This window comes from Adiantum capillus-veneris, chromosome 27, assembly GCF_014529385.1.
Source record: "Adiantum capillus-veneris isolate H3 chromosome 27, ASM1452938v2, whole genome shotgun sequence".
In the NCBI taxonomy this organism is placed as follows: domain Eukaryota; kingdom Viridiplantae; phylum Streptophyta; class Polypodiopsida; order Polypodiales; family Pteridaceae; genus Adiantum; species Adiantum capillus-veneris.
Genome location: NC_140957.1, coordinates 140,033,893 through 140,061,678, shown reverse-complemented (window position 1 = coordinate 140,061,678; position 27,786 = coordinate 140,033,893). Strand labels below are relative to the sequence as shown.

At 41.7% G+C, this 27,786-nt stretch overlaps 1 pseudogene; it reads left to right on the top strand.

Annotated features, from left to right (window-relative positions):
• Positions 1–22,394: 22,394 nt before the first annotated feature.
• On the top strand, positions 22,395–22,974 carry LOC147422843 (uncharacterized; annotated as a pseudogene).
• Positions 22,975–27,786: the final 4,812 nt, after the last annotated feature.

Below are 27,786 nucleotides of genomic sequence, written 5' to 3'. Positions count from 1 at the left end.
AACTTCATGCGTGCTTTTCTAGCTTTCCATGTGTTTTTCTGACTCCGCGGTCCTTGACTAACCACTTCAGTCGCTAACTTTCCATTCTCAGGTTCTCTAGTGGTTTTCTTAGCTTGAGCTCTAGTAACAACTTGCGTTGGTATCAGAGTTTCATTTTCAGACCCACTGCTGGTAGGAATAGTTTCTAACATATTCAATGTCGTCTTTTGCACTTTGTTTGGATTCTTTGAACAATCCTCAATGAAGTGAGTAACCCCACACTCAGTGCAATAAGCGTTAATTCTAATGATTTCCGTATGTGGGCAAACATTCATCAGATGGTCACCTCCACACTTGTAACAGGTCCTAGTGCTGGTCTTGGTCCCATTTGATTTGTCCTTTGTGGATAGGATGGTCTCTGTCCTGCTAACCCTCCATGAGCTCTGAACATCAAGGTTCTTGCGTCCATATTGTATCTCTCTTCATCAGAAGCACTTGTAACTGTTGGTGTTCCAACATTCCCCATCATGCCCCATGGTTCTGGTTGTTTTGGTTCTTCTGGTGGGTAATACACTGTCGGAGACATGTGTGCACCCGATTCTTCATAATAGGCTTGAACAGGCACTAAGGCTTGTTCTTCCTGATTCTCTAAGGTTGGTGCATATCTAATGCCCACTGGTCTTGCTCCTGGTAAAGGTGGTTGTTGTCCCAATACCGGTTGCGGTCTTTCTATCCCCATAGGTCCCGGTACATTTCCCGTTGGGTATCGAGGTACTGGATGTATCTGAGGTGGTGCTAATTGAGCAGGAGGTGCATACTGGCACTCCCTTACATACCCTTTGTTGTAATAACACTCCTCTGTTGGATGATTTGTCCATTTTTGTTCAATAGCACACCATTTCAGTGGTTTTGGCAATGGTTTTTGGTATGGTGCCATCCTTTTTAGAGCATCTTCTATCATTTGCTCTACATTTGGCATGGTTGTTGTTTGAACATTCTTTTTAGTGGTAGTCTCGCTCGCTACGGAGGAGGAGCTACTGGATGCAAAATCTGTATCCGCTGACACCTCTCCATAAACCATACAGTTATCCACTAAGTACAATGCCTCTCTCGTTACTTGCTCGAAACTTGTACAAGCTTTCAAGTGCAAGTCCTTCTTGAGAGTGTCGTTCCTCAGTCCCTCAATAAAGAGAACAGATAGTCTGTCATCTTGTGGTCGTTCACGTACTGGACATCTCTCAATGTATTGTTTGAAGCGAAGTGAAGCTTCCTTCACTTTTTCGTGTTCTCTCTGTTTAAAAGCATATATTTGTGAGACCGTATTGTGCTTAATCCCTCGTTTTGAGAATTCCTCAGCAAACTCTCTTAGCAAATGGTCAATGTCATGGAATCCCCCTATGTTCATTGGTTGAAACCATGTCAATGCAGTACCTTCTAGAGTAAGACCAAATCCCTCGTATTGTGTATGGAAATCTGTTATCTGCTCAGCTCTTAAGACTTGCTTAAAGAGTGACACATGTGCATACGGATCTCCTGAACCACCATACTTCTTGGGCATACACTTGGCTACTTGAGATGGTCTCATACGTCTATGATCTGCTACCAATCTCATTGCTCCTGTGTCTCGGCTAAAGCTTTCTCTAGCATCATGGACTTCATGGGTTAACCTTGTCGGTTCCTCTGCCCTGAATCTACTACTGGGAGGTAAATGTGATGGTTCCGCTTCAAACCTTGGACCTGGAGTGGTATAGGTGGGGATTGGAATAGCACTACCTCGATTCGTCTCCATTGACTCTCTGGAATGTAATGATCCCATTGGTCCGAGCTTCGAGTCCCAAGGTTGACTGAAAGAGTCAGCAACCTGAGTTCTTTGTCCTCCTGTTGTCATTGAGTTTCGCACTCCATTTGTTGGTGCTGGTCTATGTGAGCTAGAAGTAACATAATACTGATGTAGTGGTCCCCCAAAGTATGTATATCCTTCTAATTATTTCTTGTCCATTGTTGAGTATTGCCTGCCATACTTATCGTAAGCGGAAATTTTCACTTCCGATCCCTCTGTGTAGGTAAAGACATAAAGTCTTTTTTGGTCTGTCAACTCTCCGGTGTAGGGTTCTTCACATCTGTAATAGAGATCTTGCTCCCCATTATTATATTTGTATAGCCCCACATAGATGTTATCAGTGTTGATCCTTGTAGTTTCATTCTCTCTTCTTAACCTCGCATTAGGGAAGTTCATTATTGGTGCTTTCTCCTCGAGTTCTTCATCTATTTTGGCTTTGGTGCCCATCAATCCCCACTTGTCCACAATGTTAGGATTTAGGACTACCAAGTACATGGTACCCTCGTCATCTAGATATCTATCTCCGCTATAGCTCACAGGCACTAAGTCCTTGAACTCACTAGGTCTATCTTCTATCTTTACACAATAGCGGTCCATTCCATCTTTGTAGATCTTGGCACCTTGCTCATTGTCGTACTGGTATTTTATGAACAATAGCTTCATGGTGGCGGAAGGGTTTGATGATCCTGCTGCCATATTTTCTCTGTTGTTCAGGTTCAAGTGTTCCAAGTTTTCGGTGAAAATCTCGTAAGATCTCTCCGAAGAAGTATCAGAGACACTTCCTTCAAAGATCGGCTCTAATGGTTGCACCCAACTTTGGTTTACACTTCCCTCGGTTGATATGACACTTGCTCGTTCCCCTTGTTTTGGTTGATTATTCCGGAGATTCCTGCCCGATCTCAAATTCATCAATTCCCCTGAAGGACTTTAACTTTTCCGTCTCGGCAATTTGTTTTCCCAGGTTTTTGTGGTCAGAATTGATCCAAACTGACTGATACTTGGTCAATTGTTTAATCTTGTCAGTTGGACAACTTCTGTTTCATCAAGTGAGAATTTTGTTGCAGTTATGCTGAAAAAGACATTATACGCGTATGATGTCTTTTTTCACAGATTTTGACTATTTTGGTTATGCTCACTCTCAGTGGCCTTTTTATGCTCTGTTCACTCACAAAATTCTGTTTGAACTCTGTTTGAGCAAGTTATGGCTAGTTCAGGCTTTTCTTGGCAATTTTCCGCTTTTGACTTGTTTTTTGGGTCAATTGTGATCCAAATGGGATGAAACTTGAAATATAACCTCTAGACAGCTATTACAATGGATCTGTGTTAGCAAAGTATCAAAATATGTCCAAAATTAGGTCAAAGACATCATACGCGTATGATGTCTTTTTCATCAATTTGGGTCCAAACTTGATATTTATGCTTCCAACAGTGTTTGTAACAATCTTGTCAGGTCAGATTTCAAAAATAAGTAGTGGATGTGCCAAAAGACATTATACGCGTATGATGTCTTTTGTCCCAGATTTTGACTATTTTTGGTTTTAAGCCTTCTCCAATGTTTATAATTGAGTTTCAAGTGTTTTTGTCAGGTTTGAATGTAAAAACAAGATTTGAATCCAAAATTTCCTATTCTTTGCGTTTCTTGGACTCCGACTTGTCTTTTTTGGGTTTCTTTGAGTGTTAATGTTCTTGTTTTAAGTTGATCTTAGGGTAAAACCCCCCTTCTAAACACTCTGGCAATGTCAAATTTTCAATTTTAGTCTCTGTTTAGGTCCTAAGACATCATACGCTTTGAGGCGGTCCGGGGCGGGCAACAAGAAGAGTGGCCTCTAGACACCCTTCAAGGCTCCCGTGCTGCTCAATGGGGCTGGGGCACAACACAACACAAACCGAAACAACAAACCCACCGCCAAATCCCAACTACACAAGGGGCACCACCTAGTTTAAGAGCGAACTAGGACGCAAAAGAGGAGAATCGTTAGAGCAACCCACAAACAAGCAAGGAATTACACTAACCCTAACACCAATGGAATACTCTCACACACTAAAACACGAGAGAGAGAGATAGAGAGAGAGAGATAGAGAGAGAGAGAGAGAGAGAGAGAGATAGTGCTCGGGCTGCTTTGAAACGTATCGGCGATGATCAAGCAAACACAACTATATATTTAAGAAAGAGAGAGAAAGGGGGAGGGGGTGCTTGTTGCATTAATACCTTCTTACAAATCTGTCATGACAAATCAAAGTGAGATTAGTACTTGTTCAACATAGCTTGCGTAAATTTCACCACAACACATCACTAGAAAAGCCACCCCAATCACTGTCTTAAGGCCAGGGGAGTCCTCTCCACCCTGTCGCCCTCTTACAGTATGTGGGATTTATGGCTAGATTGATGACAACACCAGAGACAAGCTATCAAGAACTTTTAAAAAAACCAAGACACTTACGCATCATTGTTGTCCATTACTTCACGTTGGAAAGGGAGACAAAATATCCAAGATTAGTCCAAATCCACCCTCCTTGATTTAGCGAATGTTGGGCTTACACTAGTAGGAGAAATGATAGATTTCCTACTCTCAATTGAATGATCACTCTCTCTCTTACAATGGCATAGATTTCCCTTGCTAATCCCCTATTACAACACATGCACATGCATAAGACAATGAGCTTCCACTCAAGAGCTCCTTCTAGAGAGGTTGAGCTTGGCTTCTCAAGCTATAGCATAGTGCTCTTGCTTATGGATTCCCCCCTTTTATGCTAGCTACACCCTCCTTTTATAGCAATTTTGAAGGCTAGGGTTACTCCTCTAACCATGGTTGGGTTAGATTTTCAGCAATTTATCTAATTTCTTTTGCTTGGAATTATCAAGAAGTTGGTGGGGAAAGAGAGAGGAGAGAAATGGAGGTGATAGGACTTTCCATAGTGGGTTAGTGTTAGTAGAGTTAGTATTAATTTACAAATGGAATTGAATATTTACAATGGGAGTATCCATGTAGGATACAAATAAGGAATAAAAACTCTTAAGAGGTAAGAAAAGGTGGATTTCTTACAAGGTTGATGCTCCAAGTGTCTTGAGTAGGGCCAATTTTGACGCTTGTTGACGGTCCACTAGCTTTGACGGTACATTTTTTCTCCACTCTTGACCTTCCTTGAGAGACAAGGTAATTGAAGCTGAGTAATCAACCACCATGATGCTGTCTTTTAAGAGAAGAGGCTGAATTTTGTGGTTTTTTGATAGATATGGGTAATTTGGAGGAGGAAAAATGAGACTAGGTGGTCAATTTTGGAATGGAATTGTGTGTGGGAGGTATGAGTTCACCATGGTTTCTCTTATTCTTCAAGGTTGAGGAGAAGGTGAGTAGTGTGCAGAGAGGAGTGGTGAGAGAGATGGGGATGATGAGTGGAGAAGTGTGTGTGAAAGAGGAAATGATAAAGTGGAAGAGAGAGTGTGGCTGCATAGCATGGGAAAACTGGGGTCCACTAAAAAAAATCATAGCTCACAGTTGGTAGCTCCAAAAATCATGAAAAACTTTGGGGTGATTATTCAGAGCGTGGGCTACATTTTCTATTTTGACCACCGCTCCAAATTTGGAGTGGAAATAGGTGCCAAAATTCTCACCAAAAAGCCTGTTTTTTAGGCCTGCAAAAGTCTTTTAGTGGTCCCCTCCTTTGTTGAATTTGTACAATGCATCCAAGAGTGAGCCCCTCCTTTGTCATATTATAATACAAAGCATTCAAGTTGCCCTTGACCCATGCATGGAGGAGGATTATTGGTGAAATAAGAAATATATACATGGTGGGACTAGTGTATGGACTATTCATGGACTTTAGCTCAATGAGCACATGGTGTTAGAATAATGAGTAAAAATAATAATAAAAATATGGAGGAGTTATGGATATGGAAAGATATTGGAATCATATGATATGGTCCCTCCTTGAATTATTTTGGGTGAAAGAGGAAAAGGTATGCAAGTAAATAATATAATAAAAGTAACCAATGAGTAGAAATCATTTTTTTTGTTTTCACGAGGGTGAGGGTGAAAATGTAGGAGTGATTTGTATAAAGGAAAAATATGAGGTTAGAGTATGTACATATTGGCAAAAAAAATATATATATAATTATGGTGTAAGAGGATGAAAGAAGGTGTACATAGGTTTAATAAAACACACACCTAAGTAGAAATATTTAAATAAAATACCAAAATAATTATAAAAAATCCCTATATTTAGGCCATATATACAATGAAATATTTACACACAAAGAGGCCATAATATACTTTTATTTTTTTATTTTTTTTGGCTCACCTAGCCCAGTGACTAGCTAGCTGAGGGTTTTTAAGAAGATACGTGACTCACGCACGCCTATGTACAGTGAAATGGTAGGGATAGCCACAGTGTTTGGGTGATTTTGGTAGGGTGAGGTAACTCACTGTGGCAATTACAAAGAGCCGAAAAAACGGCTATCATTAGCCCTCCCCCTGGATGATGGTATATTCATGTACCATCATAGAGCATCTTTTCCAAAGAGAGTGCTTCAGAGTCCTTGACGAGATCTTCATTGTTTAGCCCCTCAGAATTTTGGCTGGAGTTACACTCATGCTTCATGTAACAATACTTACATAAGACAGCGGCCTTTGGACAGATCTTTGGTAGATCCTTTGGTAGAAGGCGACTCAAATAGGGCTTCAAGCGATACCCGTTTACTTTCCTGGAGTGCTCTTTACCATTCAAGTCCATAAGCTGATAGTAACTTGAATTGAAAGCCTTCTTGACTATGTATGGCCCTTGCCATCTTGTTTCAAACTTGGCATCAAAACGATTGTCAAGTCGATTGTCATACCTTAGCACAAGCTCTCCTTCCTTGATGCCTTTGTCCTTCAGTTTCTTGTCGTGCGTTTCTTTCGCTTGTGTGGCTTTCCTCTTGTAGCACTCATATGCTGCTTCTCTTTTCCACTCAAGCTCCACTAACGTAAGAAGTCGATCCATCCATACCTCTTGATCATCTTGTGCTCCTTTGCCATGAAGTCGCATTGTTGGAATGTTGAGCTCGATAGGCTGCAAAGCCTCTTGACCATAGACCAAGTGAAATGGTGTGAACTCCGTGGCTTCCCTATATGTGGTTCGATATGCCCACAAGGCACCATCCAAGAAGTCATCCCATAATTTTGTCTTGTTTTGCACCATCTTTCTAATGATTCCTGCAATGACACCATTAGCCTTCTCCACCAAACCATTTGACTGTGGATAGTATGGTGTGCTATGACGATGTAGAATGTGAAGCTCTTCACAAACTTCTGTGAGCAATCCTTTTCTAAACCCTGGACCATTATCAGAAACAATCTCCAAAGGTGTGCCAAATCTACAACAAATGTGAGTGTAGACGAATTTGCTCACTGTCTTCTCATTTACCTTTGCCACACTTTGTGCTTCCACCCACCTAGTCATATAGTCTACAGCCACTAGAATGTAGAGTTTACCATTTTTTGTCCTAGGCAGAGGACCCATAGCATCAATGCCCCACTTTTCAAAGGGTCCATTTGCAAGCACTATTTGCCTCGGGCCATGCACCAACCTTCTATTTCCATTTATCTGACAAGTGTGACAACTTTTACACCAATGTTGAACATCCACATGCAAACTTGGCCAAACATACCCCGAAAGCAAAATCTTCTTCACAGTTAATTCTTGGGCAAAATGACCACCACATGCCTCTTCATGCAAACCTTTTAGAATGGCTGGAATTTCCTTGATAGTTGGTACTCGTCTGCACACTTGATCCTTCCCTCTTTGATAGAGGGAGCCTTCTAGGAAGAGATATACGCTTGCCTTCTTCATGAGTCTCCTCTTCTGAGCTTTTGTGAAGTCTGGTGGAAACTCACCCTCCAAAATGTAGCCAATGATGGGAGCCAATGACTCCAATCCCTGGTACCTCGGTTGCTTCACAGCAGCCGCCACCATGATGACCTGCACTTCTTTCTTTACACATGCAACGGCTTGTTGTGCAAGTAAATCAGCATCTTCATTCTGTTTCCTAGGAATATGATATAGTTGCACTTCTTCAAATTGATTAAACAATCTACGAATGGCATGAACTTTTGTCCGTAAGCTCTCATTCTTGCATGCCCAAATGCCTAAAATCTGTTTAACAATGAGAAGTGCATCTCCCTTTACCATGAGGCGTTGTATCCCTTGGCCAATGCACATCTTCAAACCATGAAGTAGAGTGTCATATTCTGCTTCATTGTTGCTAGCTGAACTTGGTAGATTGAACTTCTCTTTCATGACCACCTCTCCACTTGGGTTGAGCAACACTAGCCCTCCCCCTGCTTTTCCTGTGGCTCGACGAAAAGCTCCATCAAAGAACAAAGTAAAAGCATTAGGAATACTTTTTGGTGGTGGCAATGGTAGGGTCTTTACTTCAGGCACCTTAATCTCCTTTTCGTGCACCCTATAAGTGAGAATCCCTGCCAATTGTGCACGCACACTATCTTCTACCTTGAAAGAGTATTGAAACTCTTGCAACTCCATAATCCACTTTGAGATCCTAGTACTAAGATTCATTTGAGATGACACCCAAGGGAACAAATTTTCTGCAGTGAGAATTACAAAAGGTTTTGGTAGCAGGTAGGATCTAAACTTTCTCACCGCAAACATGAGAGAAAGCATCATGAGTTCTTCTTCTGTGTAGTCTCTCTCCAAAGCATTCATGACCCTACTAGCAAAGTAGATGGGTCGCATCCTTGTACTGTGGGGATCTTGTTGTAGCAACACAGCACCAATTGTTTCTTTCCCAGCACTAGAGCTAACAAAGAATGTCTACTCCCAACAAGGAGGCATGAGTGTTGGTAGCTCTGACAAAATGACTTTAATATTACAAAAGTACTCTTCAAGCTCATCAGACCATGCAAATTCTACTTGTTGTGTCAACTTTTGCAAAGGGTGAAGTAACTCCGAGGCTAAGTGAATGAAGCGTGACATATACTTCACCTTTTGAATGAATGAGATGACCTCCTTAAGACTCTTGGGTGATGGTAGCTCAATAAGAGCCTTTGCCTTCGAAGGATCCACTTCAATGACTTTGTAAGAAACTTTATGACCAAGCAAGATTACTTCATCCTCACCTATATGGCACTTGTCGGGGTTGAGTTCCGTAGAGCTTCTTTAAACCTTCTTCTACCCTTTGTAGATGCAATGATTTTGAGCTATAAATACAGAAATCATCAATGAACACCCTAATTGACTTTCCAAAGAATGCTTGAAACACCATATTCATGAAACGTTGGAATGTTGCAGGAGCATTTGTCAGACCAAATGGCATGACTCTAAAAGCATAACAACCCCAAGGAGTGATAAAGGTTGTTTTCAATTGATCCTCCAATGCAATCCCTATTTGAAAGTAACCCTAGTAACCATCGCACACAGTGTACTTCTCATGACCAGCTACCTCATTTAGTATCTCATCCTGGAATGGGAGGGGAAAGTGATCTCTCTTTGTTGCCTCATTGAGGGGACGGTAATCCACACACGCCCTCCACTTGCCGTTCTTCTTAGGAGTGACAACAACAGGAGAGACCCACTCTGAATTCTCCATTGGATAAATGAACCCTGCTGCTAGAAGCTTTCTTACCTCCTTGAGTAAAGCCTGCTCCTTGATGACTCCTAGCCTTCGTAGCTTCTGAGCCTTAGGTGTGGTCTCTGGCTTCAACTCAATTTTGTGTTGAACAGCATCTACTCCACGCACATCGGTGTAGTCTTTAGCAAAAAGCCTAGGAAACTTCCTTAGCACACATTTGAACTCCTCTCTTTCATCCTTTGTAAGTGTTGTTGATAGCATACCTTCCAGCATCCCTTCATCTTGATCACCTTCGTTCTCTTGAGGACCTACCTCCTCCAAGCCTTGACAAGAGGTCTCTTGGTTGCTTGGCTTAAACCTTACCCCCATGACTTCGATGGAAGACTCCTCTTCAGTAATGCTGCCGCTACTTTCTTCTTCTGAAGTGCTATCGGTCCAACCTTCTTCCGTCTCACTTTGAGATGATTCTTCATGGAGCTCCTCTTGGCGTTGCTCCTTCATGTCAAAGACAACCTTCTTGTGATTGTCATTCCTGCAAATTAGCTTTCCACTCTCCCAATCCTGCAAAGCTCGCATTTTCATTAGCCATGGTCTTCCTAGGATAAATGGGTAACCATTTCCCTTGGTAGACATGACATAGAAATCCACTGCCTTCTTAATGCCAAAGGCCTCCACAAAAACATTTTTACAAATGCCTACGCACCTAGCCTTGCTATTGTTTGCCATCTTGACCCTAATTTCAGGTGTCTCATGGATGTGCATGCCTAGTTTTTGCATGAGTCCCTCTGTCATGATGCAAATTTGTGCACCCCCATCCACTAGACCTTTCCTAACCAATCTCCCTTTGATGTAACAGTCTAGCACCGGTGTAATGTCCTCATTCATTTCAGCTTGTGCAATTTTTACAACAGGCACACTCTCTTTTACCTTTCTCCTAGTGCTAACTGCCCTTGTTAAATCCCTCCTAACTTGTGGACATAATGCAAGAAATTGAGGCCATGAAATATCAGGACCCTTACCTCTCATGTCTTCCAACAAGTTGTACGGAGCCATACCATGTCCAAGAGGGAAGTCTTGGAGGTTGATACGACGTCGATTCCTCTTGGTTTCCTTGGTTCCCTTTGCCTTCTTGCCTTGTCCATGGTCACTCTGTGATGTGACTCCTTCTTTCTCTTTACCTTTTCCTCGGCCACGCTTAATTCCATTGGCTTCCATGTCAACCTCATTTGAATTTGTCACCTCTACCACATGCACATTTGGATCTGGCAAAGGTGGAACTCCTTCTACCCCGTGTAGAGGTGGTCTTGGTCCATTTGGCCTTTGTAGAAGCCTTGGTTGTTGACCAGTTCCTTCACCTGCATTCATCACTGGGTAATTCAAGTTAGGCCTCCCTGGCTCCCCACGGGGCCAAGGACAATTATACATCCCATGTCCAGACTCTCCGCAATTCCAACATTGCAAGACTCTCCTAGGTCGTGGATCTCGCTCTTCAGACTTCTTTGCTTGTCCCTTTGGACCTACAGCTTGTGCAAGGTGAATTGACAGGCTGCTTAAAGATTCGTTTAACTTCTCAATTACTTCCGCCGTTACCTCAGGAAGCTCCCTCGATGTTGATGCTTGTGACTTACCTTTGGGTCTAAGACCTTCTATTGGAACCTCTCCCCTTAAGCACTTGAGTTTCCTATACTTCTCAGCAGCCCTAGTTTCAGCTGCATCAAAAGTAGCAGGTGCACCCGCCTCAACTTTTACCTTAAGGTCAGGAAAGAGTCCGGCTATGAACCTCTCCTTCTTTAAAAATTCTGCACCATCACCAGGGTTAGTAACATTTCGTATCCATAGAGCCCAAAGACGTAGAAACTCTTGCTTGTACAAGTAGTAGTCATCTAAGTCTTTTTGCTTATGAGAAACAATGTCTTGCCATAGTTTTTGAGTGTTTTGGGGATCAAAGAAGTATCTCTTAAAACGATTCAAAACTTCTGTGTAATTCCCCTTAACTTCCTCAGGCAAAGAGTCAAACCAAGTACTAGCATCTTTCCTAAGGACCACCTCAAACATTTCTACACGTTCTTGATCGGTTACTATCCTCTTGATACGGCAAGACATCTTGAAATTTGCTAAAAATAATTCTGCATCCTCTCCAGGCTCTCCAAAGAAAAGAGGATATCCAGACATTTGGCGTTGGCTCTCCATTATTATGAAAGATTACAATACGAGTTACAATAAGGGATACAATAGAGATCTAGAACCACTCGCCTGCAAATGAAGAAGTGAGAAAATACCACTCTAGGTTTTCTTCTTCAGCTATCCAAGCTTCAATAAGGTCTCGATTTGTTTGATCAAAACAAAAGGGTAGACTATTGATGAGCTCTAAGAAGGGTTGAAATTCTTCAAAGCTAAGGCGATAAACAGAAATCTCTAGAACTTCATTTTCTGGATCCAAAAGAGCAACCACGTCCCAAGTGATAAATTGCACTTGCTCTACAATTCCCAATGCACAAGCGGTTTGTATAAAAACTAGATCTTCATGCTCGTCGAAGGCCGTGAGAAAGTAGCAATTGACTAGGAGCTCCTTTCCTTCGAGTTCCACACAGTCGGAGTGAGGCAACCTTCTCACAATTTCATAAAGAACATCCTCATCAAGTCCGATCAAGTTTGCAAGATTTAAAGACTCCACTTGTGCTACAAAATTCCTGGACAAAAACTCCTTAGGATTATGGTTAAATCATTCAAAAGCATAAAGAGATTTACAATGTCTCTATGAACAAAGTGTCATAGAAAGTAGAGAAGGATGAGAATTTATACAAATTTGCAATCTTCTCTATGCTCTCTTTATTAAGACAAGCTCTGAATAGCTCCCTATCTCCTTTGTTGAAAGCGAAAGGAAGACTATTAATAAGACGCAAATGAGGGAAAAATTCACCAAATGTGAGTCTATGAAGCATGAACTCTGGCCGCAAGTTTCCTGAAGAGTCTTTCTCAATGGTGAAATGCACTCGCCAAACGCCAAATTTCACTCTATTTACCAATCTTAGGGCACACACTAGTTGGATGAATGCGCGGTCTTCCTTAGTGCCCAACAACAAGAGGAAAATGGAATCCACGCGTAGGACCTTCCGTCTTAACTTCACCACCCTCTTGTTATGAGGGAGACGCCTTACTACTTGCTCCTGCAACTCAATTGGTAATAGAGCTAGATCTCTAAGGATTGAACTTTCACTGCACACACATTCCCAGTTAGAACAAATGATCGTTTTTTTGTTTCTTGTAACAACTTGGACAAAGAAAAAACAAACATACACACTACTTTGCCAGGCTGCACTTCATTTTAAAATAAAATGAACACATGTACATCAAAAGAAGTGTGGTAGTTGATGAGAGGTAGAATGACAGGGTTTGGTGATGCAAGAATTTCTCTTGCTCTTTGGGCACCAAACATGAACACCATTCGTTGTTGAAAATGGATCTTTCTACTAATTGCAACGTTTATTCTAATGTGTGGAGTAAAATGAAAGGGAAAAACCTCTATTCCTGGGCCATTATCCATGGCCTATGCATGTCCTAATGCTTAAAACAAAACAAAAATATAGACGTCCAAACTAAGGTCGTACCTAATGAGAGGCAAAATAAAAGGATTTACTGAAGCGTTTATCTCGGCCAACCTAAGAGGACCTAAAATTCTAAGAATGACACGTTGAAATTGCAACTTAGTACTAACAATTATGTGTACCTTTTGCCTTGCAATGGGAATGAAGGGATCATACAAATCTTCGTGATTCATGCACACTACTTGACTATGCTAAAGGTTGATTCTACACAAAAATACACAAGCCGTCCTCCGTGGGGGCACCAATTTGAGGCGGTCCGGGGCGGGCAACAAGAAGAGTGGCCTCTAGACACCCTTCAAGGCTCCCGTGCTGCTCAATGGGGCTGGGGCACAACACAACACAAACCAAAACAACAAACCCACCGCCAAATCCCAACTACACAAGGGGCACCACCTAGTTTAAGAGCGAACTAGGACGCAAAAGAGGAGAATCGTTAGAGCAACCCACAAACAAGCAAGGAATTACACTAACCCTAACACCAATGGAATACTCTCACACACTAAAACACGAGAGAGAGAGATAGAGAGAGAGAGAGAGATAGAGAGAGAGAGAGAGAGATAGTGCTCGGGCTGCTTTGAAACGTATCGGCGATGATCAAGCAAACACAACTATATATTTAAGAAAGAGAGAGAAAGGGGGAGGGGGTGCTTGTTGCATTAATACCTTCTTACAAATCTGTCATGACAAATCAAAGTGAGATTAGTACTTGTTCAACATAGCTTGCGTAAATTTCACCACAACACATCACTAGAAAAGCCACCCCAATCACTGTCTTAAGGCCAGGGGAGTCCTCTCCACCCTGTCGCCCTCTTACAGTATGTGGGATTTATGGCTAGATTGATGACAACACCAGAGACAAGCTATCAAGAACTTTTAAAAAAACCAAGACACTTACGCATCATTGTTGTCCATTACTTCACGTTGGAAAGGGAGACAAAATATCCAAGATTAGTCCAAATCCACCCTCCTTGATTTAGCGAATGTTGGGCTTACACTAGTAGGAGAAATGATAGATTTCCTACTCTCAATTGAATGATCACTCTCTCTCTTACAATGGCATAGATTTCCCTTGCTAATCCCCTATTACAACACATGCACATGCATAAGACAATGAGCTTCCACTCAAGAGCTCCTTCTAGAGAGGTTGAGCTTGGCTTCTCAAGCTATAGCATACTGCTCTTGCTTATGGATTCCCCCCTTTTATGCTAGCTACACCCTCCTTTTATAGCAATTTTGAAGGCTAGGGTTACTCCTCTAACCATGGTTGGGTTAGATTTTCAGCAATTTATCTAATTTCTTTTGCTTGGAATTATCAAGAAGTTGGTGGGGAAAGAGAGAGGAGAGAAATGGAGGTGATAGGACTTTCCATAGTGGGTTAGTGTTAGTAGAGTTAGTATTAATTTACAAATGGAATTGAATATTTACAATGGGAGTATCCATGTAGGATACAAATAAGGAAGAAAAACTCTTAAGAGGTAAGAAAAGGTGGATTTCTTACAAGGTTGATGCTCCAAGTGTCTTGAGTAGGGCCAATTTTGACGCTTGTTGACGGTCCACTAGCTTTGACGGTACATTTTTTCTCCACTCTTGACCTTCCTTGAGAGACAAGGTAATTGAAGCTGAGTAATCAACCACCATGATGCTGTCTTTTAAGAGAAGAGGCTGAATTTTGTGGTTTTTTGATAGATATGGGTAATTTGGAGGAGGAAAAATGAGACTAGGTGGTCAATTTTGGAATGGAATTGTGTGTGGGAGGTATGAGTTCACCATGGTTTCTCTTATTCTTCAAGGTTGAGGAGAAGGTGAGTAGTGTGCAGAGAGGAGTGGTGAGAGAGATGGGGATGATGAGTGGAGAAGTGTGTGTGAAAGAGGAAATGATAAAGTGGAAGAGAGAGTGTGGCTGCATAGCATGGGAAAACTGGGGTCCACTAAAAAAAATCATAGCTCACAGTTGGTAGCTCCAAAAATCATGAAAAAATTTGGGGTGATTATTCAGAGCGTGGGCTACATTTTCTCTTTTGACCACCGCTCCAAATTCGGAGTGGAGATAGGTGCCAAAATTCTCACCAAAAAGCCTGTTTTTTAGGCCTGCAAAAATCTTTTAGTGGTCCCCTCCTTTGTTGAATTTGTACAATGCATCCAAGAGTGAGCCCCTCCTTTGTCATATTATAATACAAAGCATTCAAGTTGCCCTTGACCCATGCATGGAGGAGGATTATTGGTGAAATAAGAAATATATACATGGTGGGACTAGTGTATGGACTATTCATGGACTTTAGCTCAATGAGCACATGGTGTTAGAATAATGAGTAAAAATAATAATAAAAATATGGAGGAGTTATGGATATGGAAAGATATTGGAATCATATGATATGGTCCCTCCTTGAATTATTTTGGGTGAAAGAGGAAAAGGTATGCAAGTAAATAATATAATAAAAGTAACCAATGAGTAGAAATCATTTTTTTGTTTTCACGAGGGTGAGGGTGAAAATGTAGGAGTGATTTGTATAAAGGAAAAATATGAGGTTAGAGTATGTACATATTGGCAAAAAAATATATATATAATTATGGTGTAAGAGGATGAAAGAAGGTGTACATAGGTTTAATAAAACACACACCTAAGTAGAAATATTTAAATAAAATACCAAAATAATTATAAAAAATCCCTATATTTAGGCCATATATACAATGAAATATTTACACACAAAGAGGCCATAATATACTTTTATTTTTTTATTTTTTTTATTTTTTTTGGCTCACCTAGCCCAGTGACTAGCTAGCTGAGGGTTTTTAAGAAGATATGGGAAAAGTCTCGTGACTCACGCACGCCTATGTACAGTGAAATGGTAGGGATAGCCACAGTGTTTGGGTGATTTTGGTAGGGTGAGGTAACTCACTGTGGCAATTACAAAGAGCCGAAAAAACGGCTATCAACGCTTATGATGTCTAAAGTTGCAGATTTCCAGTTTTTCAGCACAGAACTCTTCCAATAGCTCTTTTAAGTGCTCAGCAACAATCAGTTACACAGAAAAATTTTCTGAACTTTGTTTATTGCATATTTCACTACCAAAGCGACTTTTTTCAGTGATCTAACATGCAATCAAACACATCAAGCGAATAGAACACCAATTGATAGCTCTAGATCAGGATCAAATCAGGCCCTACCTAAGCTACTTCTAATCATAAAATGGAATTTTTGCAATTGAAAATATAAAGAGATTTACTACCACACAAGGAGTAGCAAATGCTTTTTATGTCAACAACCACTTAAACACCATCAAAAACAATCTAATCTAAGCTAAACTAAAAATACTGTCAACGCGGAAGACCCAGGAATACCCCACTTCCTAGTATCTCTCGAGACCTTCGGAGTCCACCACTCCTAGATCTTTTCTAACTAAAGTATACAAAGTAGTTTATACGACTCACCTCGTAGGATTAGTCTAAGGTCACCTACTTAGGGCTCTCGTCCCCGGCAATGGCGCCAAATGTTAAGGCGGTTACGCCGCTAGCGGAAGCTAAATAGCGAGAACTCAACCAACAACAGAATTTGTCAGACGAGGACGAAGCTTGACCCGCAGGCGCATGGAAACAACTAGGTGGGTGTCAAATCACCTACTCGACCTTCTAATGACAATCACTACTAAGGAAATCAAATCTAAGTTCTAAAACACGCAAGTGACTGAAATCCGTACTACGAACGAATGCTATACGAAACAGGATCTAGAATCATCGAATCGATCTCAAACTCAAGGGGAAGTCTATACACTTGGTAAGAATAACACCCTAAAGACTTGAACTGCAAAATCAACCTATAATCACTCCGTGCGGTAAATGCGTATGAAGACAGGCCGAAAAATACAGGTGACCGAAACTTGACCCCGATGGTACTAATGTGTAGCTCTACTCGTTGTGGTTCTATAGATATGCTGCACGCTCTATTCCGACACACGAGTTGGAAGAAAACTCACACCGAAGCTCGTAGGAACTTACCACACGTAGAAGCCGATAGCGCGCACTCTTGGTATCTGTGCGTAGCTCTCACCGTTGCTAACACAATGGCGGTGTCGCTTCTCCAATGGCGGTCCCGTAGCTCGCGTAGCAAGGAGATAAGACTCTCTCTCTCTCTCTCTCTCTCTCTCTCTCTCAGACACAGTCACGGCGCTCAAAAACTCACTTTGATTAATAATTGAATCCTTCTTAGGTTACAAAACTTTGGCTTATATACCTCAGCCTTGGAGGTGAGAACATCTCTAATTATTTACATCAGCAGGTGAAATTACGTCGGGATTACAGACTGGAAACTCAATTGAGTCCCGTTACTTAGTGAATGGCTCAAATCAAAATTAATGTCGGAAAGACATTTATTACAATCAATGGTTACAAAATGATGGGTGTGAGCAAAAATGTGGGTGTGATCCTCTGCTGGCTCAACATACCCCTAGCCAGGTTTGGGGGGGCTATGATCCGAGCCTATCACAAATTTTTGTTTATCATATTTTGTTGGTTTTCCTTGCTTCTAGAGGTTTACAATAAAAGAAAGAGTGAGAACAACCTCTTGGAAAAATTTTTAAAAAAAATGATTTGATAGGAATTTTTTCTTGACTAGTTCACCGGAGGTGAAAGGAAGAGGGAGAACCTAGTGGTAAAGGGAAGGGAAAATATGTAAATGTGAAAAGAAAAGATATGATGTGGTTGTGGAGCCATGCACCCATGATTCAAGGGTCATGAGTGGCTCATATCATCATGGCTTTGGAGCCATATGATGATTCAAACAAATGGGACCCAAGTGGAAGACTTGGTAAAGGAAGGAACCAGACACATGATTTTGTTGAATTTTTAAAAAATGCTTCCACTCCGATCCAAGAAAAGTTGTCTTCATCAAAGTTGTAGCTGATGAGCTGGAGATTCTGACCATATTTTTTTTATAATTTTTGCATCTACGGTCTAAGAGATATGGCCAAAATGGCGGACACCAGTTTTTCCAACTGTGGTGGAGACCACCCCCTCTACCTTTACACACACACACCCTTCCTTTTCCACATTGAGACCTTCTCTAAAAATCAGCCATTAGTCTTCTCACCCTCCTCTCCTTCCTTCTCTCTCTCAAGCTCAAAAACCCATCAAAGTTCCTCTTCTAATCACCTCTCAAGTCATGCTTAATCTTGTTGTAATTCATAAGTTCTCATTCAACCCCTTTCTATTATTACTAGATATGTATTGATTTTATGTAGATTCTTTACATTTTAAAATAAGGAAGCTCTTGGACTCAAGCTATGGAGGAAGGAGTGAAGACAACAGAATTGATGATGGAGCTAATTGGTCAACAAATCACTTGGAAGGAGCTTCTTCATTGGTTGAATGTCCCTAATCAAGCTTCATTTGTACAAATTACACTTGGGTCTTAACCTCACTCCTAATCACTCTCTTTCCTATATAAAGAGGCCTTCCCCTTTGTAATTTCAAGCCTCCCTCAGCCCCATTGAGCCTTTGTATCACTCACCATGAGCCCATAAGCTCATTCATTCACTCTATTCTTGCACATCCTAGAGTGCAAATTGTTTCATGCTAGTAACCTCTCCTCCTCTTACTTATGTTAATTAAGAGAAATGTTTTATATGCGTGTGAGAGTGCTTGATGTGATCTTGGCTAATCCTTGAGTGATTGTTTGGTAATCTATATGCTATTTGTGTTGGGAGTGTTTGAAGTCATCCATTCCTTGTACACACACTACGGTTAATGCTTCATTCATAGTGATCTCTCTCTCTCTCTCTCTCTCTCTCTCTCTCTCTCTCTCTCTCTCTCTCTCTCTCTCTCTCTCTCTGTGTGTGTGTGTGTGTGTGTGTGTGTGTAGCGGTCCTAGTCCACGCTTCCAAGACTAGGTGGTGCCCTCATCTCATTTCCCTTGTGGCGCAATGGAGTTTGTTTTTGTGTAGAGGCCGCCATTCCAAATTTCCTTCGTCAGTAGATAGCTTCAAGTACCTTGGCCTTAAGGTTCCATCCAATCATAAATGGAAGGATTGCGCAATGTGTCGCTTGGAAGCCGGAAAGAGGGATTATTATGCATTTGAGAACATGTGCAATGCTGGAGAGATCAAGTGTTGGGCACTCAAAAAGTACCTCTTTGACACATTGGTGACACCGGTGCTTCTTTATGGAGTGGAGGTGTGGCGTGGTAGCATCAGGAAGTCTACTTGGAAAGAGTTCGAGAATGTCTAAAAGCGTTCTCTCACCAATTTTTCCAAGTCAAGACACAAACACCCTACATGCTCTTACTTGTTGAGTCCGGATCACTTCCCATCGAGGTCTTGGGCATGCAAAGGGTTGTTGTTGCAGGTCAACAACAGTGGATAGGGGCCACCACTACATCAAGTCAAATCCCCTCCTTTTTGTATTAATTTTCTACTCTAAAGCTGCTGAGCTTGTAATATTTTTGCTATTCAAATGTAAAGGTTTTATCTTCTGGGGCCAAGGGCTTCCAAGTTGTACTGATTCCCAACTCAAGCACACAATTGATTATTGAGCCATGTATCTATGGGAAACCCTCCTCCCACAAGACCTAAGTATAAAGGTCAAAATGAAGGGTTTTGTAGGATGGATTTGATGAGTTAAAAAAACTCTCTATGCGGGCATCTTATCTATTTTTGTGTGTGCATCTTCTTTGATTACTATCTTGTGCTGCACGAGTCGCATTGCAGAACCGAGACCACAGGCGCGTTCAGCTCATCGAGCTCTTCGATTCAACGCCAACCATTCGCCACGAGATGCTAATTCACGAGCATCGACCTACGGACTTACAGGTGAGTTTTAGGGAGTTTAGGGTAGATTTCAGCGAAACCAACCATAGAGTAGGGTAGCTCTCCCTTAGACGCAGCTGTAGAGACCATCTGGGACCGTTTCCGACAACTTCCATTTTGCTGTCAGACAGTAAGCGTGTTTTCTGCCAAGGTGCAAAATTCAGGTTTGAGGGTCTAGGTAGCTTGGGGACATGTAGGAAATTGTCTACGGTGAGTTTCATGTCAAACCGAGGTCATTAGCCCAAGGTTTAGCTTAGTTGCCTGACGTAAGCGGTTCTTGGCAGATTTGGGTATTCCTGCACACACAGGACTTAGAGATCTTAGATGACTATTCCATAGTTATTTGACAAGAGGTTGACACCCTCTTGGCGCGCCTCCATGCCCTAATCGGGTCAGCGACGTCCCTAGTTGACATTTTTATGTGTTGAGTAGGTTCTCGCTTGCTACGAGCGACACTCGAAAAACAACTGGCGCCGCTGCCGAGAAAGATCTACCTAGATTAGAGTGGATACCTTAGTGTGTGGTTATGGCTGTACGGAAAGAATCTTTCATTACTTTGCCAAAGTCGAGGTATCCTTGGCTTTGTTAGTCTAGGACAGGTGAGTTTCTTGCCGCTGTCATTGTTAGTTTAGAGTATCATTGTAGTTTAGTGTAAAAGTTGTGTTTTCAGCATTCAGTAGCTTAAGAGTGTTTGGCTTAGTGTGTGCCAAAAGTGCATGTTAGGTCAAGCACAAAAACATCCACACCTAAAAACTGCTTTTTCTTAGGATTTAGATACCATTCAGTGTTTTCTTTGTTGTTTTAGGGTTCGAATAAGTAGGACACATGTGTAGAGTGTTCTGGATGTGAAAGGTTCAGTTTACTTTGGACTTGCCCAAGGTTTGTGTGTTTGGTGCTGTAAAGTGACTGAAGTGACCTAGAAAAGCCATCTTGGTGTACAAAGTTGGTATTAGTGTCCAAAAGCACTTAAAATCACCTCTAGTAACCACAGCAAGTGTCAGGTACCAAAAAAGCTACAATCTGCAAGTCCAGACAGTAAGCGCCCTTACTGTCTCCAGACCCAGATTTGGCCAACTGACCTAGCGAAAGCATGTACACATGTTGTAGGCTCAGTAACAAGCAAGTTTGTTTAGTTATAATCCAATTTTGATGTGTTTTGGTCTTGTCAAGTGCTTGGTATACACAACAAAATGTGCAAAAGTGACTATAACTCAAGCCAGCAAGCCCATAACCCAGGTGAAGACTTTAAAAGGTGAGTATAAGCCCAGGTAAGAGGTTCCTATTGCTAGGAGTGTCAAAATACATCCTGTGAGCATAGAAAGTGCAATATTGTCCTCCAGACAGTAAGCGCCCTTACTATCTCTCGAGAGATACTGGGACCCTGCTTGAGCTAACACCTAAGTGATGTTGTTTTATATGCTTGATTGAGTCTTTTTGCCAAGTCGTGACTAATTTGGTGAGAGTAAGGTGCATCTTACAAGCCAGAAACTGTATTCTAGAGACAAAAATCAAGATTCCATACAAAAATCACCTACAGGAGGGCTAAAACTTGCTAGGATAACCCTAAACATTGCATTAAACATAAGGGAGTGGAAAAAATCAAGCAAACTGCATCATTTTGTGAAACTTGCATTACCAAAGCTTGTAGTACTTGAAAGCAAACACTTGTGCAAAAGATTGTACTATTTGAGCAAGAAGAAAGGGCTCAAGACACCAAAAATTTAATTTCCATCAACAGTCCACAGAAAAAGGAGTCAAAAAGGGCCACGGGGTTGGTCAAGTGAGCTAACATTCACCATTTTCATTCAAAAGACATTAAGAAATCATTAGGTGTGGTCACCTAAAGAGGGAAGTGCAATACTGTCCAGTGCTCAAATTGTGATATTTGGCTTGCCACCTAATCTATACATTGAATGCATGTATATATATAGTTTCTATACTGAGAAATACTTCAAATAGATAGTAAAAGTGTGTAAACTGCTTGCATGGTGTACCAGGAGCCTGAGAGCACAGCTAGCTAGAATTAAGGTAACTTTCCAGGTTAGTGCATCCAAGGTTAAGCATGTTTCATGTTTTTGAGGTCAGGAGCTGTAGTACCCTCAAGACATAGACCACTTAGGGACCGAGTGAGTCAAGTTTCTACGGAAGAGAGTGTCAATCAAACCACCCAGGTATCCTTAGGCCCAATCCCAGAGGATTACATCTCTGACACATCATCAGAAGATCTATACTATCAGACCATGGCAGGGGGACAACCATCAGTGAACTTCAAAAAGGGAGTTAACTTTATGGGAGAATCCTACAAAGACCATGAGAGACCTCCAGCAATCTTGCTATATGCCTATAACAATGGACAAGATGCCAGAATCTTCAAGGATTCTATGAACCATAGCTGTGTTCAAATTGGAGATAATCCAGTCGAATTACAGTATAGGGTCCTGGCCACTTATGATGGCAAAGGAGGTTATATGGATGAGCAGGGTGCGTACTCCATGATAGTCAAAAGCCTCGATGTCGCGGAAAAATGGGGACGAAATGCGTCCAAGACGAAAGCTGATGATGAGGTCAAGGAGAAACCGCCTCTAGAGGAAAACAACAATAGAACCATGTTCAAATCTTTCACCACTAGAAGGCTTATGTCCGACAATCCTCGATGGGGAATTTACAAAGCCTTTCCTAAAGAAACCGCTGCGTACTATGTCAATGAGGATGTAAACGAGAAAGAGGCTACTCCGGATAAGACTTTGTATGTCTACCTCTTGAATGAAAGCAAATTCTTAATCGTAGACAAGTTTGGTCAGGAGTACACGCCGATCTCTGCTGCAAAGATGAGTAGGTATACATGCTTAGGGTTACCCATTGTGTACCCTGAAGTAGCAAAGCCCACAGCAAGTGCACCGCCTACAATCCCAGTAAGAAACTTAATGGACGATGACATCCTAAGACCAATCCAAGTAGAGAGGCAAGTAGAGAGGCGACCTATGCAGAATCCTGGTCAGACTAGTTTCTTTGAACCTATTCAAAAAACAGAATTCCACACGCAACAAGTGCCAAACATGAGTGGATATTCGTTCCAAGCGGGAACAAGGAATCCACCACGCGATGAAGAACTCTCCGGAGGAATTCATCGACAAAATGAGACAAACAGAAACTCAGGTAGAGCTACTCAAACGACGCAAAATGTAGCCCACAACAGAGAACCACTACTGCACATACAGGGGACACTATACAAGTACTTGGGACACCAACTGTAGGATTCAGACCCCTAAGGCCGCATCAAGTCGCCAAATGTGTGCCGTCTAAATATACAGGATCTTGGGATCCATATGCCCATGCTTCTGCCTTTAGACAAGTGCTGAGAGCAGAGCAAGTACATGAATTCCATACGCAATATGAGGGCTTTGGATTGACCTTAGAGGGTACTGCTATGACTTGGTTCCAGCCATTAAGTAAGAGCTCATTCTCTGACATAGAGGATCTCTTATCTGACTTTGTCCAAGAATTCACCAAACGTGGGATAAAGCATGACACAGTCTCACAAATATACTCTTTCAAACAACAAGAGAAAGAGAAAGTAAAGGAAGCCGCCTTCAGATTGAAGCAATATGTGGAGAGATGTCCTCCTAGGGAGATCCCTCAACAAGAAAGGCTAGCGTTGCTCTTCATAGAAGGGTTACTAGATGAGAATCTCAAGAAGGATTTGCATATTCAAAGATGCCAAACTTTAGACGAGGTTATCAAAGAAGCGGTAGACCTGGTCGACAATTGCAATATATATGGAGAATCCCGAAAGGATTCTGATACCAGGTCAAGCGACTCGAGGGTGACTACCAGTGTTGTGAACACGGGACCAACAACCCCTGTGCGAACCGCTGGAGAAACCGATGCCCTTATAGACAAACTCCTTGAGCGTTTCAACAATGCTGCATTGGCACCTCAACATGTGAGACAGCCACAATTACGCGTATGTAGCATCTGTGGAGGGAGTCATCCCACAACCCAGTGTCATGTGATGCAACCTCAGCCACGAGACCAACCTAGACTGCGGCAACAAAAGTGGTGTGAAATAGAACAAAAGTGGACAAATCATTCAACGAAAGAGTGCTATCACCAAAGGGGATATGTGAGAGAAAGGCAGTACCAGCCAAACCCTGTGTACCAGCCACAACAAGGGCAAGACATTCCTCCATATCAGATGAATAGGGCACCACCACCACCACCTAGATATGCCACAGGACACCCGGATGTTCAACCAAGGCTGGAAAGAGAGAAACTTGTCCTTGGACATCAACCACCACTGCCAGGGGAAGCCCAGGCAGCAGTCAGGTACGTGTATATAGATCAGCCAATAGAGGAAAGAGCCTTAGTGCCTACACCGCCCTACCACACGGACGAGAACTATGGATGTGGTCAAACTGTAGAACTCAGTACAGGAGGGGGGCAGATGTATGATCCATGGATGACGAATCCTACCACCAGTTACATTCCACAACCAGACACTTCCATGATGTCTAATGAGGGAGTGATTGTGGATCAAGGAACTTTGATGTTCATAGCTAATCAGCAGGGAGGAATGAAGCCAAGATCTTATCCTCCAAGGCAAAACTTCACCCCGCAACCTCCTCAACAACTACGAAGACCATTAGCATACCAAACCATGAAGTAGTCAATCTTCTCCATCCCCTCGACAATCAAATGCTACATGTAGCATGCAAGGAGTCAGGCAAATTTGGGCACCAAAAACACAGCTTAAGGATAAGCCGATTGGGTGCCTAAAATTTCATCGACACAACAAAAGAAGGTTCCAAGGGTTAAAACACAGAGACGAGCATCTCCAAAAAGGGAACCTAACATAGAAATGGTTTGGAAGAAAAAGGAGTAGTTATCTTCTCCCCAAACCGCGAAACCAATCAAGCAATGGTGAGTTAAGTCTCAACAGACTCCACCACACCGTGCAGCGCCAAGCCGACCAAGCTACCAATGGCGAGAAAAAGCTCGACAATAGTCAAAAGTGCTACCAACAGCTCAAGCAATCAGTGCGCTAAAGCATCCTGATGGTACAATCAAACAAAGAGCACACAAGCTACAAGATTTTCTCTTTGGAAGACATCAGCAACAAACCTCGACATCGGAAACCCTAGAGTTAATTACTCAAGACCCAACTCTTGCACAGCATATTGGTTTGAATTGCATTGATCTTCATAGCATGGTAGAGCCAACCACGGCTATGCATAGACACGATTGTTCCACCCACGCACATAGTCGTCTTGGAGTACGCCATCTAGGAGGGGTGGAAGGGCACTAAGTACTAAGTACTAAGTAATTAAGGGCAATGTTTGAAGAGGGAGGAAAAAGTTTGATGTTAACGTGTGATTTTTTGCAAAATTACCTAATAATAACCTTATAATTTATCATCAAGGGAAAATTCACAAATAATACCTTCCCGATGAGTGTAAATAGTGTATATACTATCAAAAAATCATCAAAAATAGTCCTTTTTTGGGTATTTTTCATCATTTTTATTGATAATGAGACTTAAAAATACAAAAGTCCGACAAAAAACAATAAAGCTGTGTTTTTCAAGGGATTTTCTTGATTATTGGATTTTGACTTTACTTTTTTAGAGCATCTTGCTATTTTCTTTGATTTTTTCAAATAAACAGGTCAAAAACAATAATAAAAAGCAGGGAAGCTCGGATGGAAAAATGGAAGACACGATGATGATCAGAAAGACAAGGCGGACAAGCACAAAAATTTTCAATGAAATCAGAAGATGGAAGCGGGAAGCCTAAATTAGATGGCCAGGCCTACTTTTGCAAAATTCTTGCAGAATGAGCTACAGGAATCCGATCGGGGAAATTTTTGAGTCTAACATAGATTCCACGGCCTAGTAGGACTAAAGGGGAAATCTAGGGAAATTTGGTTCGGAAGTTCGGGTATAGATATCCAAGGTCGGCTAAAACCACCTCATTTCCACTTGGGGCCTTTGCAGAGAGAGATTTCGGCCTCTTTTGCGCGACTTTTTTGGACCCCACAGTTGACCATTTTCAGTGCCGTCTCACACGAGACATGAGGGGTAAGTTCTTTACTCAACAATGATCTATTTTGTACGGCCGGTAGCTAGTCTAAAGCCCTAGAAAAAAACCTAGAAACCGAGCAGTGCACGAAGACCTACGACCTAAAACTGACCATAGTGGCCTGCTAGCTTGACCAAATCAGAAGGGATTTGAACCATAGCATGCCCTAACATAATAGAATCTTCTACACCATCAGCTAACCATTCAGCAGGGGCCGAGGGGGTCCCCAGTAGAAAAGTTAGGTTTTTGGAAAATGCCAGAATTCCGACCTGACTCCACAGATGGCTTGTTTATGAGGTCCATATACAACGTATATGATTGGTTTGGTGAAATCCATCAAGCAAAGCCCTCGAAAAACAGAAAATGGCTCGAAGGTTACAAAGTGTCAAATTCGACATATGGGGTCAAACTCACTCCAAATGAGCCAGAATTGGACAGATTGCTTCACGACTATGTTGCGGACAAGTCCAAAGCCTCAAAGTTGACCGACCAACCCAACAAGAAGTGTAGTCACAAAAAGCGGTGATTTCAAAGTCGACACAGCACAAAGTGATGCTGGCATGACCAAACTTGACCAAATTCAATTTAGGACTTGTATTAGGTGTATTGAACATGTCTAGGTCAAAGTTTGTAGGTTTTGCAAAGTTTTTGTCACGGTTGTAAATAAGCGTGATTATTTACTTTTGCATCAGTTTTGCTTGTAAATTGTCAAATCATCTCACCTATCATGTGTACACACACCTATTACATGCCAAAAATCAAGTATGAGCCAAAATGACCACCCATTACTTATAAAATTGCCAAAAAACGCAAAGAAGTCCTTGCAAGCCAAAATTTCAGTTATGGACAACATTTCTTGATCCAAATCACTTCATATCTCATACCCAAGGTCTATACAATGCCTAGAACCAATTTGTACCAAAAAATATCGATTTTGGAAGAAAGGTTAATAATCGCAATTATTTACTTTTTGGTCAAAATTGAGGAATTTTGATATTTTGCCAGCATACATTCAAAGTACATGATGTGTTAAGCCCACTAGCCAATTTTGAATCAATTTGGAGCTCAAAATCTCAAATTTTCTTTATATCTACTGTTTCAGAGACTTAAAGCCAAAATCTGGTACCATTTTCACCCTATGCATCCAAATGAGCCCATATTTCACTCAAAGCATGTATTTGTTATATACTTCAAGCCTATAAAGTCAAGTTTGCAAAAAGTTGAAAATTTTTCTCAGCTGTAAATAATCGCAATTATTTACTTTGGTTGTAAAATTTTGTTTTGACCATACATTTTTGTTCCTTGCATGTTTTTATGCATCTTTGCTTGTTCAAAAATTGATTTGAAGCAAAGTGGACCAAATTGTCAGCATTTCAGTCTAAAAGGACATTTCAGAGATAATTTCGACAAATCTGCTAACTTTGCACTTATTCACTGAACAGGAGCCATGCAAGCAGTGGAGAGGGCTAAGAAGAAGCTAAACCAAAAAGAGAAACTACAAGAACTACCCGCGTATCAACTAGACCCCGAGTCAGTCAAAGCAGCAAAGGCATCCTACCTTTCCAGAGAACAGTTAGAAGAGCACCATGCTACGGTCTTCACTGGAAAGTTCAAAAGTGAAGAGGGGCATCAAGTGGAGTTGCAACTCCTGCCCAAAGAAGTCTATGATGTAGTTGCCAAACCAGAAACCAAAGAAGCTAACCGTAGGTTGGGGCTCATGCATTTCTACGAACAAGAGCCTTGCGAGTGGATTTTCAGAAGGCTTATGAGCTTCTATCCACCATCAAAGAAGACGGAACCGCACAGATATCTGACCCCCAAGGGAACAAGGTCGAAGTAGTGATCACAAAAGAGATAGTGGTAGGGCACTCAGACTGCCCACAAAAGGGATGACCATGCGAGCAAGGGACAGGAAAACCGC